Here is a 13,188-nt window from a genome sequence, read left to right as displayed (position 1 = left end):
TGTGCCCAAACAGTGAACTACGGGCAATTCATGGAATTCCTTCCCTTCTTGCCACACAGTAATTACAGCTCTCAGACCCTGCGAGCCTGCCGCTAGTGTTTGCGAACAAGTTACTCACAGAGTGAGTCCCATATTAAAATCATTCCCTTCGCACCAAGATACCATCACCAAGATAGTTTCTCCGTGGCGCCTTTTGCCAAGACCATACGTCTACTCTGACTCTTATGTCGCCCATAGAAATGTGGGTGAGACTGACTCGTGGATTTGCATGGAGAAAGCTGGAAGATCCATGCATCCAGGCTCAGCTGGATGCTCACACCTAACCAACCCTTCAGCTTGCCCACCATCAGCCTCTCTCCCAAGTCCTCATCACTCCCTTTCCCACTCAACCCTGAGCTGTACCCAGCAGAGGCCAGAGGACCCACCACCCCTGGAGCCAGCCAGCAGAGGCCTGAGAATTTTCAATTGTGAGACACTCCATAATAAGAGAGCTGGAGACTCAATAGCGAAAGCTAAGCAGTTTATTTCACAACCTTGCCAAGTTGGGTGTCAGCCTAGAGGGAAGGCAATAATGGCTGTCCCTGATTTAGAGCCTTGCGGTGTTTGTTTGTTTACAGTTTTTATAGTCCATATCCCCTGAATTCCTCACTATCTGAGTTCTTCAGGGATTTGCAATCTTCCTTCTCTCTAACATAGTCCCCACCCCAATTCCTTGTCCTCCTGGACTCCAGAGTCCTTCCTTTTGTGATATGAGAAGTCGGTCAAGTGGCAGACTGCCTGTAACTTGTCAACCCTGGGATGAACTGACAGCGCCCAGGCAGACAGACACTGACTCCCCGGCAGGGAAGACAAGGGAACGTGCCTCCAGCTTGGCTCCGATCCTCTGATGAGCTCTGAGCTCACCTCCTAAGAAGTGTGGTCCAGCATGACGTGTTTCTGAACTACTCACGACCTGAAGATGCACCCAGCCCCTCATCTCACCGCCGTGCCAAGCCTGGGGGACCAGGAGTCTTCACTTGCATCCAAGTGAGTCCTCCCTTCCCTATGATCCCGAGCAGCCGCTTGGCTCTGCAGCCAGTTCCTCTTGTTCTCTCTCTATTCAGTCTCCTCAAGCTGCCCCTCCATGTTGGCTCTTCCCCTTCACCATAGCATACCAAAGTCTCTCATATCCAAAATAAGTGCAAACAGGAGCTTTCACACACACACACACACACACACACACACACACACACACACAAACACACACACACACACACACACACACACACACACACACACACCCTCCTTGCCTAGCTCTGGGCACTAAGATACAAGTTAATGCTATGGCTCTACACACACACACACACACACACACACACACACACACACACACACACACACCTGGGTCTTCCTCAGCATCCAGATCCTCAAGCTTTGGGGACCCAGTATCCTCAGCTCACTGAGGCGACCTCTTCAGGATTTGATGCATGGATGGCTTCAGACTTCCTTGCTTGCAAGGGGCCAGTGTCTCCTTAGGGTCCCTTGCTTTGAACACTGCTCTCGACTTTCTGTCTCTCTCCTCCACCCCTCATTTCTCTGCCATGTTCTGCTGGGGAGAGCCAGCCCTGCCCCTCCCCCAGGCATCTTCACACAGCTGGCCAGGTGTCTAGCGCTTGTCTCTAAAGCTCACGTGTGGTTCTTCCCACCACACCCACTCACCTCTTCCCGCATCCCTAGCCTCCTAACCCGCTCACCATGTCCAATCTAAAACCATAAATGACATCAGTGGAAGTTCTCTTTTTCCACATTCCCAATACATAAAAACAAACCAAAGACCAATTCTGGTCCTGTCAGTTTTGTCCCTAAATATTTCTAGAATGTGGCCTTCCCCAGCACTCTGTCTTTTTGTCTCTGTCAATAATGCATAAATGAATTGGATTCCATTTGGGTCATGCTCAAAATCACTGGCCATATTTCTCCTGGAATCTTACAACACTTTCATGTGGCAGATACAGCCAGCAGTTAAGTGTAAAGTTTTTTTTTTTTTTTTTTCGAGACAGGGTTTCTCTGTGTAGCTTTGCGCCTTTCCTGGAACTCACTTGGTAGCCCAGGCTGGCCTCGAACTCACAGAGATCCGCCTGGCTCTGCCTCCCGAGTGCTGGGATTAAAGGCATGCACCACCACCGCCCGGCAAGTGTAAAGTTTTTAAAGACTTATCTGACTTCTGCTTCTGGGAAAATAGGTGACTCTGCTTCCCATTCCTCCATGAACAGTATTTGAAAAAAAAAAAATCCTAAGATTGAGAAGTAGTGAGAGAAGACAATCATGTGTTCATGGACTTGAAAGACTAGAGACAAAATAGCAGAGAAACTGTCACAGGATGTGTGTGGGAAAGGACTGTGCTTGGAACAGATAAAGAGCTCTCAATATTGAATAGCCAAGTAGCAAACATTTCTAGCAGAAAATCAGCAAAAGCCAGGCTGCGGAGATGGCTTAGTGGCTAATGTGCCTGATGTTCTGGGGTCCTCAGCACTCACATGAAAGCTGGGCATGGTGGCACACACTCGTAACCCCAGTACTGTACAGGCAGAGGTGGGAGGATCCTGTGGGCTCCCTGGCCAGTCGGTCTAACCGAAATGGTGAACCCCAGGTTCAGAGAGAGGCCATGTCTCCAAAACTTGGGTAGGTAGAGATAGAGGAAGACACTCAGTGTTGACCTCTGCCCTCCACATGCACACACACACACACAAGTGAGCATGTCCACACAGTAGTATGCACACATATCTATCCCACACATGAGACAGAAAGAAGTGGAGAAATGTGCAAAGCCGCAGAGATAAGGTCCCTGAAGAGAATGCACAGTATAAATAAGCACACAGAAAATGTTTAGCATTGTCCCTGTCAAAGGGCCACAGGTTAAAACCACAGTGAGCATCATGTACACCTGGCACAATGGTTAAATAAGGATGCTGACACCACCAAGTACTTGCAGAGATGTCGAGAAAGGGAATTGCTCAGGCATACGTGGGTGATGGAAGGAGAATATTCAGCTAACCTAGAAAGAAGGTTTGATGTTTTCTTTCAAAATTAAGCATTGAACTACCCTGTTACCTGGCAGTTACACCTGGGTATTTGTCCCATGAATATTTCCATGAGGCCGCATTGGGAAGAAAGATGGAAATCCAGCAGCACCCTGGGCCTAGCACCTCCTGCTTGTCTGTAACTTGGATGAACTCTAAGTTCACCTCATACTGAAAATGACCGTAACCACAACACACACATACACACACACACACACACACACACACACACACACACACACACACACACAGGCACACCAATCTTCCCAATGGAAACACATTGAATAAATCTCCTTTTTCTGTTTTCATTATTAATTTGGCTTTTCCTTTTTCTTTCTTTCTTTTCTTTTTTTTTTTTCTTTAGACAGGGTTTCTCTGTGTAGTCCTGGATGTGCTGTCCTGGAACTCACTCTGTAGACCAGGCTGGCCTTGAACTCACAGAGATCCGCCTGCTTCTACCTCCCAAGTGCTGGTATTAAAGGCATGAGCCACCACTGCCTGGCCAAATTTGGCTTTTTTCATTAGCTTATTGAGATAGGTGGCCAAATATGGTGTGTTGAGAAGCAAGCTGTGACCCCAAGTTCTTTAACAGGGCCTTACATATGAGGTTTTCCTAAGCTAGGCTAGGGGAGGCTAAGGAGGCAGGACATGCGTCCAGGCTGGAAGTCGGCATCCTGTAGAATCACCCTGTGTGGATGAATGCACAACCCCTACAGACAGTGGGAACCTCAGTGGTGAGTCGGTGAGAGTGGATGCGCCTTGGCACGTTCTGAATCCCTGTCTAACTGCAGATACCTGTGACCGTGCACGTCCAACCTGTGGTTAGACTCCATTCCAACTTCTGCAGAAGATTCCAGAGGCTGGAAGTCCAGGAGGGAGAGAGGATGTGCAAGGCCCGGCCTCAGTAATTACCGTGGGCACAAAGCCAACAAGAGCAGCGCAATGGCAGAATGCCCGCCGGGCCCACAGCTGAGTGGATGCATGCTGGAATTCAGAGCTTACCACTCAGAGGGGAAGGCAGGCAGACACCAGCACGTGTGGTCAAAACTAGGGACCCCTTTGCCAGTTCATTCAAGGGCACAGCTGACAGAGTGTGGAGCGGCAGGAAAAGTGAACTCTGAATTGGGCATCCAGGAATGGTCAGGTTCAAGAGTCTGGAAACCAAATTTGTTCTGGCTGGGGACTGTCAATCAGAAGGAAGGCGGGAAGACAGAGTTCTTGAGTTCCTCCAGAAAACTTAGAAAAGTGAACAGTGGGGTTGGGGCCAGAAGCAGGATGTAGACCTGGCCTCACAGTGATGATGCAGATGTGAGTCAGCCTGCTGAGGTCAGGGCCTGGCCAGACAGGTTCTGGAGGGAGGGGCTGACCTGATGGAAGTGAAGGGAGAGATTGCTTTACAAGAGAAAATTCAGGAAAGAAGAAAATTCAAGGGGTGACGGAAGAGGGTGGGGATTTGAGCAGCTGCGGAGAGTGAAGTGTTGTAGCTGGAGTAGGGCTCCCTCCTGTGTGACTGCTCTCCATCTGCCACCAGGAAGGGTCAAATGCAACAAGAAGGCACAGCTCAGGGCTGGAGAGACAGCTTACGGGTTAAGCACACTGGCTGCTCCTGCAGAGAACTGGAATTCATTTTCTGGCACCCACATGGCAGCTCACGATTTCTGTGCCTCCAGTCCCAGGGAGTATAGCGCCCTCTTCTGACCTCCTTGGACATTATATGCACATGGTACACATACATACACACAGGCAAAACACCCATACATGTAAAACAAAAATAAATAATATTAGAAAAGAAGAAGGCTCTACTCATTGGAGGCTTAAACAGAAAGTATTTTGTGTGTTCACATATGTGTATGTGCACACAGAGGTCAGAAATCAACTTAAGGATTTTATCCCTTTTATCTTTCTGAAAAAGAGCCTCTTGCTGGCCTGGAGCTCACCGAGTATGTTGAACTGGCTGGCCAGCAACTTCAAGGGTCTGCCAGTCTCTTCTTCTCCCATGCTGGGATTACAAGTACACAACACCATGTCTGTCTTTTTAACATGGCTTTCTGGGGTTCAAACTTTGACTCGCTAGACAAGCACTTTACAGACTGAGCCACCCCCTCGGACCCTAAACTGAAAGAATTTCTATTATTTTTCAATGACTGCTTTCCAGTTCTATTGGCCAAACTTCTGCTTTCCATGGGTGGTAACTCCCTTACTCACAGCTTATCAAGGTTCCAGAACTTTCTACTTACTTATAAATGTTGAAATAGTATCACTCCAGTATTGAAACTCCAAGGCGGGCCAAAACCTGCAGACAGAGAGGTGGGATGCCATGACTGGAGTCCACAGTAGTAACTGGCCCTGGGTCCAAATGTTCACCTTCAGTAAGAGAAATGACACCTGTATCTACATATGTCAATAAAGGTGTGGGAAAACGATCATTTCAGCCAAAACCAGGGAGAGGGGAAGCCTCAGTCTGTCTCCATCTGCAGAATTATAATCTCCAGAAAACAAAACAAAGAAAGAAAGAAAGAAAGAAAGAAAGAAAGAAAGAAAGAAAGAAAGAAAGAAAGAAAGAAAGAAAGAAAAAACAGAGGAGAAGCCAGGAGGTCTGCATCCCTGCAGCTAGCTGTGATCCGATTACTGGAACTGGGAAGTTGAGTCTTTCTTCCGGTACCAGGATCCTAATTCCTAGAGCCAAGACCACCCCTCACCTTTATCCCTTCCCACTCTCAGCCCCAGCTTTGAAGAGACAGAGGTCCAGCTGTGACCATTCTTTTGAGGTGTGGCCACTTTATGGCTTAAACTAATAGGTCCCTAGTGGCCTCTGAAGGCGAGACATCCAAAAGCTATGCTTCGTCTCTTGAGCCAATGAAGCCTTCACTGCACAAGTTCCCTGACCCAAGGAACATTAAAACACAGGTCCCTGGGGACCTTGAGGCAGATGACCGCTTAGACCTAGGCGCCTTCTCAATAGTGATCCATGGGTAGTGGGGCATGCTCTTATCTTTGCTGAGTTGAGGAGGCAATTACTCTTTGGGGGTCCCTTCTTCAAGCCTCACCACCTCCCCTGCCACTACCCCAGATGTCAGCAGGCTCAGGAACTCTCTGGACTCCTGATTTCAGAGAAACAATTAGACCTGATTTGGTGGATCTATGATGTTTTATGATCCCCTTGGCCACCTCTCTTGGTCTTCTCTGCATAAGGGTGGTCCCATCTACCTCTCCAGATCTTTGGGTCCTACCTTGTTCTTCATGTTCTGGTTTCAGCATGTATGTGTGCTTCCTGTGCTCTGGGATTCCACAGAGCTAGTACCTGTGTCTCTTTGCTGGACTCCTGGAACACCCTTCCTTTCGAGGTCCTTCCCCCCCATACTGGCTCAAGAGGCCCTCGCCCTGCTCCAGTCGGGCCGTGCAAACACTCAGCCCCAGCGTGTGTCTCTCTGCTCAAACACAGCCCTGTGTGTGGCCAGCTCTCCACCAACTCCATTCCTCAGTCTCCCTGTGGGCTGTGCCCATGGCAGCATATGACTTGCAGAGGGCATTGGGTACATGTTTGCTAATGAGACCAAGGGAGAAGGGACTCACTCTCTCACTCTTTACAATAAAGGGACATGGAGATACATGCTTCATTTGGAGGTTCCAGAGTTGACAGTGTTCTTGGTTAAAGGAGCAAGCCCCTATGGGAGTCTTAGTGGGACCTGAGGCTGGCCTTTAGTGACAGAAGGTCAGCCATGCAAATGCTGGTCTCAGCAGCCCCCAAGCTCAGGGGGTCCAGGTAGAAGGAAGCCTGGGAGCCACTGGAGGAGAAGAAAGGCCTGTGTCCTAGTGCTTCAGAAAGAGTCTTAGATGTCACATTGATCAGTTTCCTGCCACCTGCCCACTTCACTGGCCTGGTCTTCCAGGCTGGCCAGCAGTTCTCTCATGCACCATTCTAAACTTCCTCCCCAAAGGCCCTTTTCACTCAAATTAGCAGAGAACTTTAGCTGGCCAACAAGCGCTCTGGACAAGACAGCTAATGCATTAGTTGGTAAACAGAAATTTATGCTTACCCTTGACAACGCTCCCCCCCATGTGTGTGTGTGTGTGTGTGTGTGTGTGTGTGTGTGTGTGTGTGTGTGTGTCTGTGTGTGTGTGTGTGTCTGTGTGTGTGTGTGTGTGTGTGTGTGTGTGTGTGTTTGGGTAAAAATTAAGTTGGGCCTGTAGGACACCCTCAAAGATGCTTTGGCAGGTGGAGATAAGTGAAGGTTATGTTCCTCCTGCTGGGATGGAAATGTTGGATAGATAGGACCATCTGCTTCTGTGTTAGCGTCTGGCCCCAGCTTTAAGGAGCAGGAGGCTGATGGGCAGCCAAAGTGGCTTCCTGACTTGTAGGAGGCAGATGTGTTCCCTCCAATGCAGAACAGGTACCCATCTCCTCCAGACTCCAGCCACCCTAGTGAGTTATCAGTACAATCCCATGGAAAATCCCTTCCCACTAGAGACTAACTCAGAGGTTTCTATAGAGGAAATATAAAATAAAGTGAAAAAAGAAGGTCTTTAAAAGGAGACACAGGGCTGAGGAGGTGGCTGAAAGGGGGAAATGCTTCCCTTGCTAGCAAGAGGACTCAGTCTCATCCCTGGAACTGTCAACAAAAGCTAGTTTGGTGGTGCATGCTGGGAGCCCGGCACTGAGAAGGTGAGGGCAGGAAGGTCCCTGGGGCTTGCTGGCCAGCTGCCTTAGCCTGTTTCAAGAGTTCCAGGCCAGTGAGAGACCCTGGCTCCAAAGAAAGCATGGATGGTACCTAAGGAATGCCTCCCAAGGTTGACACACATGTGCGTGTGCACACACACCTACACACACACACACACACACACACACACACACACACACACACACACCACAATGATAATAAGTAAAATATTTTTAAAAGAATCCAAGAAGAAATGGATAAATCCACTGAAAACAAAGGAACCAAGCAATGGCTTCCTACTAAATACCTAATTCCTATTCCTTTAAAATGACTTTGGATTGACAGGCACAATGGAACACACATTTGATCCAGCACTTGGGAGGCAGAGGCTGTTGATCTCTGTAAGTAAAAGGCCAGCCTGGTCTAGGTAGTGAGTTTCAAGACAGCCAGAGCTACATAGTGAGGCCCTGACTACAAAAAAAAAAAAAAAAAAAAGACTTTGGACCATTTATAAACAAAGATTTTTAAAATGAAGCCATAGCAAAATATCAGTGAATTCTTAATTGTAAATTACCTTTTGCCATCATCTAGCAACATAAAGAATCAGTGAGAAAAAGTATTAAATAGTATAATTCCAATACCAGGAAGTTGGGCAATATCCTTCAAAATAATTCTTGGGTAAGAAAGGAAGTGGGAACTGTTATTAGATGCTGTTTGGAAAATAACAATAATAACAACACAGATTTCCAAACCTCTGCTGGGTGACAGGGCCACATTCAGAAGGAAAATGGCACTCTGAGTTCTTTTTTATTATTATTTTAAAGGAAAAATAAAAATAAGTTTATTACTCATCTCAAGAACAAATATTTTAAATGTGAAATAAATGTAAGGTAAAGTTGCTAAAAAGTGTTAGTCTAATAAAAACAGAAAGTGATTAACTCTTTAAAAATCAGAGAAACACCATTAATAATGCCATCTACAAGTTTTTATGAAAACAAAATGAGACAGTAGGATCAGTTGCAACCCCTTAAAATCTGGATTCAGCTAGGGCTGTAGTCAGGTAGTTAGAATGCTTGTCTGGTGTGCAGGAGACCCCGGTTTCCATCCCCAGCACCTTATACATGGATCATAGGAATGCACCACTATAATCCCAGCACTGTAAGTAGATCAGGAGGATCAGAAGTTCAAGGTCATTCTTGGCTACATAGGAAGTCCCAGGCCAGCCTGGGCTACCTAAAACCCTGTCTTAAAAACAGAAACCAAAACAAGCAAAGCAAAAAGACAGAGAGGAACCGCATTCCTGTATTTCAGGCTTTTGATGAGATGGGCTGATTTTCAAAGGAACTGCTATGTTATCAAACTTAGTGGGCAACAGAAAACCTAACCCCAGCCTTAAGGGCATGGTGAAGATGAAAGAAAATCTGCCTCCGTGTGGAATGTGGGATGACGCTGGACAGCAGGCTGAACCCTCCATTCTTTCTTCCCCCACAGCCACGGCTGAGGGTTCTGCTCAGTCCTGGAGGTGCCTCGGTGGGACCCACCGGCACAACTGGCTTTCCCCAGACCCAGGCCCCACATGGTGGAAGGAAAAAACCAAGCTGTCTGCTGATCTCTGTGTGTGTGCTGTGGAAAACACACACGCACGCACACACACACACACACACGCAATGCACACTACCCTTCTGAGTGCGGAGGTTCTTAGGATCACCCTGTGCTATAAGGCTGCACCACAGAAGTGCCCTCGGAGTGAGATCCTGTCTCAAAAAGTCAAAAGAAAAGAAAAAGCAAAACATATAATATTTGCGTATTTTGAAACAGAAATCTCATGTCTAGGGCAGGACATTTCCATTTTAAATATGTAGAGAAAGCTGGTCTCAACAATTTCATTGTCAATAGGAGTCAGAAGCAACCTATACAGGCTAGGAGTGTGATCTATGGTAGTGTTTGCCAAGCAAGCATGATGCTCTGGGCTCAAGCCCCAGAACTACCAAATAGATAAATAAACAATCAGAGAAACAACCTAAATCTACAATAGGAAGTGACTAGCTATATTAATATAAACTTGCACATTGATGTATAGTATATTAATCATATATGCTAATGCATAACACATTAGCTAGCCTATAAATCAGTTGAGATAATTTTATATCATCTACATAGTATATATTGCAATCCTACATGACTGTGATAGAAATGTTTTCGAAGTATGCTCAGTGACTTGGAAAGTCGGGGGATTATTGCCAAAGTACAAATTAGGTTATCAACACTTTTCTTTCCTTTTAATTTTTTAGAAAAAAATATTCCAACTTTAGTACAAGAATTTGCAAAGGAAGGAAAGCACACGTTGAAATGAGCCAGATTCAAAGTTTTATTTCTTTTTCCAAAACAATATATTTCAATGTGATTGCAAAAGCAGACCACAGAGATTTACAGCAAGCAAATACTGCACACTGTAAGAGCTTTGTACCAACGTGGCTGTCACTGGCCGGTGCGTCACAGCTCATTTGTATTGTCTTCTCTGCTTTCTGCCTTATCTAAGTTCCGTACAGGCAACATGACATTTTCGTAAATAAAATCACCATAGATGCTAAACAAATAAACCCTAGAACACCGCTGTCACACTGCACCCCAGAAGTGTCTATAATTTTTCCTGTTGGGTTGGAAGTGGCTGGAAGCAGAAGCGGCAATGGGAGATCCAGTGAGAGGTTATTATGTTCGCATTAATCACTGTTATCAAGGAGGAGCCACCGAGTTCCTGTTTTCTTCTGCCAGAGCCTTTGGGAGGCTGAGCTCAGGCCTCTTGATCAGCAGATCTCTCCCAGAGTCCCCAAACATCCCCATCCTGTAATGTGGCAGGGCCATCAGGGTTTCTGGATGGGGACAGGAACTTGCCACTCCTGAAGGCAGAAACTGTGAAATGGGCACAGCCACCTCTGGAGGCCTGGCCCCACTGTTCAGTGCAGAGACCTGGGCACTGTCCCTGGCGGACCACACAGCTTGAACCCAGGCAGGGAGCACAGGCAGCCCTCCTACTCCCTGGGCCATTGTCACCAGAGGGCAAAAGTCAGCTTGTGTGGAATTCCTGCCTGAGATCTGGTCAGAAAGAGCAAGACTTCTCACCTTTCCTAACATGCTCTAAGCCCAGCCAGACTGCCAGAAGTGGACTCTGTGTCTATATTGGTGGTCAACTGCTCCCACCACCACCAAATTAACAGCTTTATTGTCACGTAATTATCTGTGTCATGATTATTAATCATTTTAAGGATTTCAGTAGAGCTACAAACCATAACCATAATTTAATTTAAAATGTTCTCATCACCCCTCAAAGGATCCGTCCACCACTGCGGGTGCCTTCCCCAATCTGTCCCTTCTGTCCCCTACCTTGATTTCTTTTTCCTGTAGCCACAGCTACAGACTGGAGAGACACACAGACAGACAGACAGACAGACAGGCAGGCAGGCAGACAGACAGATACAGAGAAAATGTGTTTGTGGAGGGAGTGTACCTCTGTGTGTGTATGTGTGTGTGTGTGTGTGTGTGTGTATGTGTGTGTGTGTGTGTAGGTACACATGTACAAGCACACATATGTGAAAATTCATGTGGCAGTCGGTGTCACTGGGTGTCACAATCCACTTTGTTCTTTGAGACAGAATCTCTCACTAAATCTGGGTCCTCAGCACTGAGGTTACAGGTGCACACCCATTGTGCCTGAGTTTCTTGGTTTTGTTTTTGTTTTTTTCCACGTGGATTCTGAGGGATTGAACTCAGGTCCTCATGCTGTTCACTAAGACTGAGCTTTCTCACTGGCCCGTGTTTGACCATAGCTTTCACGGAGGTCACTGCTCCTCCCCTTTCCATCAGGTTAAATCTGAAAGCACCCAGGTGTAAAGACAGAAGGAGGCAGAAGGCCAGGTGGCTGCCACCCCACCCCACACCTAGAAGCCACCGCACTAGGCCTGGATCCTCTGACACCTTTACAAGAGACTTCTGAGCACAGTGTCTCATGTGATTTACTCAATTTCCCAGGGGTCACCAAAGCCCAGGGGAGGGCAGGATCCATCTTTGAACAGCTGATAGTTTTTTGGCTTTGTTGTTGGTTGGTTGGTTGGTTGGTTGGTTGGTTGGTTGGTTGGTTGGTTTTAATGAATCCCCTGCCTCATGCTTCTATCACTGTAGTCAGAGATGCTAACTCAATGGCTCAGTAGGACTTTAGGTCCAGGTCACACTGAGCCTGGAGGGACTGTGTGGCTGACAGATGTCCAAAGTGCAGTATTTGAGTCTAGGAGAAATCTTCCCAAGTTCATGTCCAAGACGTTTGGAGATTCACTAGAGGCAAGGAGAATCCTATAGAGACACAGCCTTTGGATTGAGTTCTGGAATTGAGGTGTGTGCCCTGCCAACACACTCCAGTTATCCCTTGAGGCAAATGGCTGGAGATATGTTGACTTAAAGGATAAAGGAAGCAGGAGCTATGCAGGGAGACAAGGAAAAACCTGAGGCCCGATTTCATGGTATGTCTCCAAGGACAGGACTCTAAACACTGAAAACACGTATATAGCGTGCTCATTAGCCATGTGGTTTTACAAATCCAGCCAGCTCATCTTGTTTCCAGACTCCTAAGTTTCATGTTAATGTACCGAGCAAATCCATCATCAGCCATTCTTACCTTCAATCCACCCCTCTCATGTATTCTGGTTCTGGTTTGAAATTGTCACTCCACAAATAATTGTGTCAAAACTGGTCCGAGATGTTTCTGGTCTCATTCAGTTCTGGCTTGTTGGAAGATTTGGCCCCAAAACTCCAGTACCCAAGCTGTCTCGAGAACAAAACAAAGTAAGAATGTTCCATCCATTGTTTGACTGTGGTACCACCTTCCCTGGGTGTCAGGTGCCTGTAGCTAGTATAGATGCTTCAGGCATCAAAGGAGTTACAGTGATTCCAGATGGGCACAGCAGGACAGATGCAGCGTGACCCTGCCTGTCCTGTGTCATATGGGGCTGTGGGGGTAACCACATTGCTTTCACAACCGTCCCAGGGAAACACACAGCCACAGCTCAGAGGCTGGTGGTATCTTGCCATTACCCATGCTAATACCAGCCTAGGCTAACTTGAAAGCATTTGTCTCTTTCTGGTAGGTTTGTGTCACCCCCAGAAGCCCCAGGTTTCCTACCTTCTTCCTTGGCACCAATGGGTCGCTCAGAACGTACTGGACACCACCACCAGGAACAAAATAAAATGCTCAGGAGCGAATGAGGAGCGGGTGTTCAGAGACGGTGTAGAGCGGGCAGAACAGCCAGTGGTTTGTTATCTTGGTGCTTGGGAGACTGAGGCAGGAGGATTGCCTCAAGTTTGAAGCCAGCTTGGGCTATCGAGTAAGACGCTTTCTCATTAAAAACAAAACAAGAATGGGGCATAATAAAGTGAAGCTCTCACAGAGTGAATGAACCCAAGGTCCACAGAGTGAATGAGCC

This window comes from Peromyscus eremicus, chromosome 3 (assembly GCF_949786415.1).
Source record: "Peromyscus eremicus chromosome 3, PerEre_H2_v1, whole genome shotgun sequence".
Lineage (NCBI taxonomy): Eukaryota > Metazoa > Chordata > Mammalia > Rodentia > Cricetidae > Peromyscus > Peromyscus eremicus.
Note: the sequence above shows the minus strand (reverse complement) of the source record.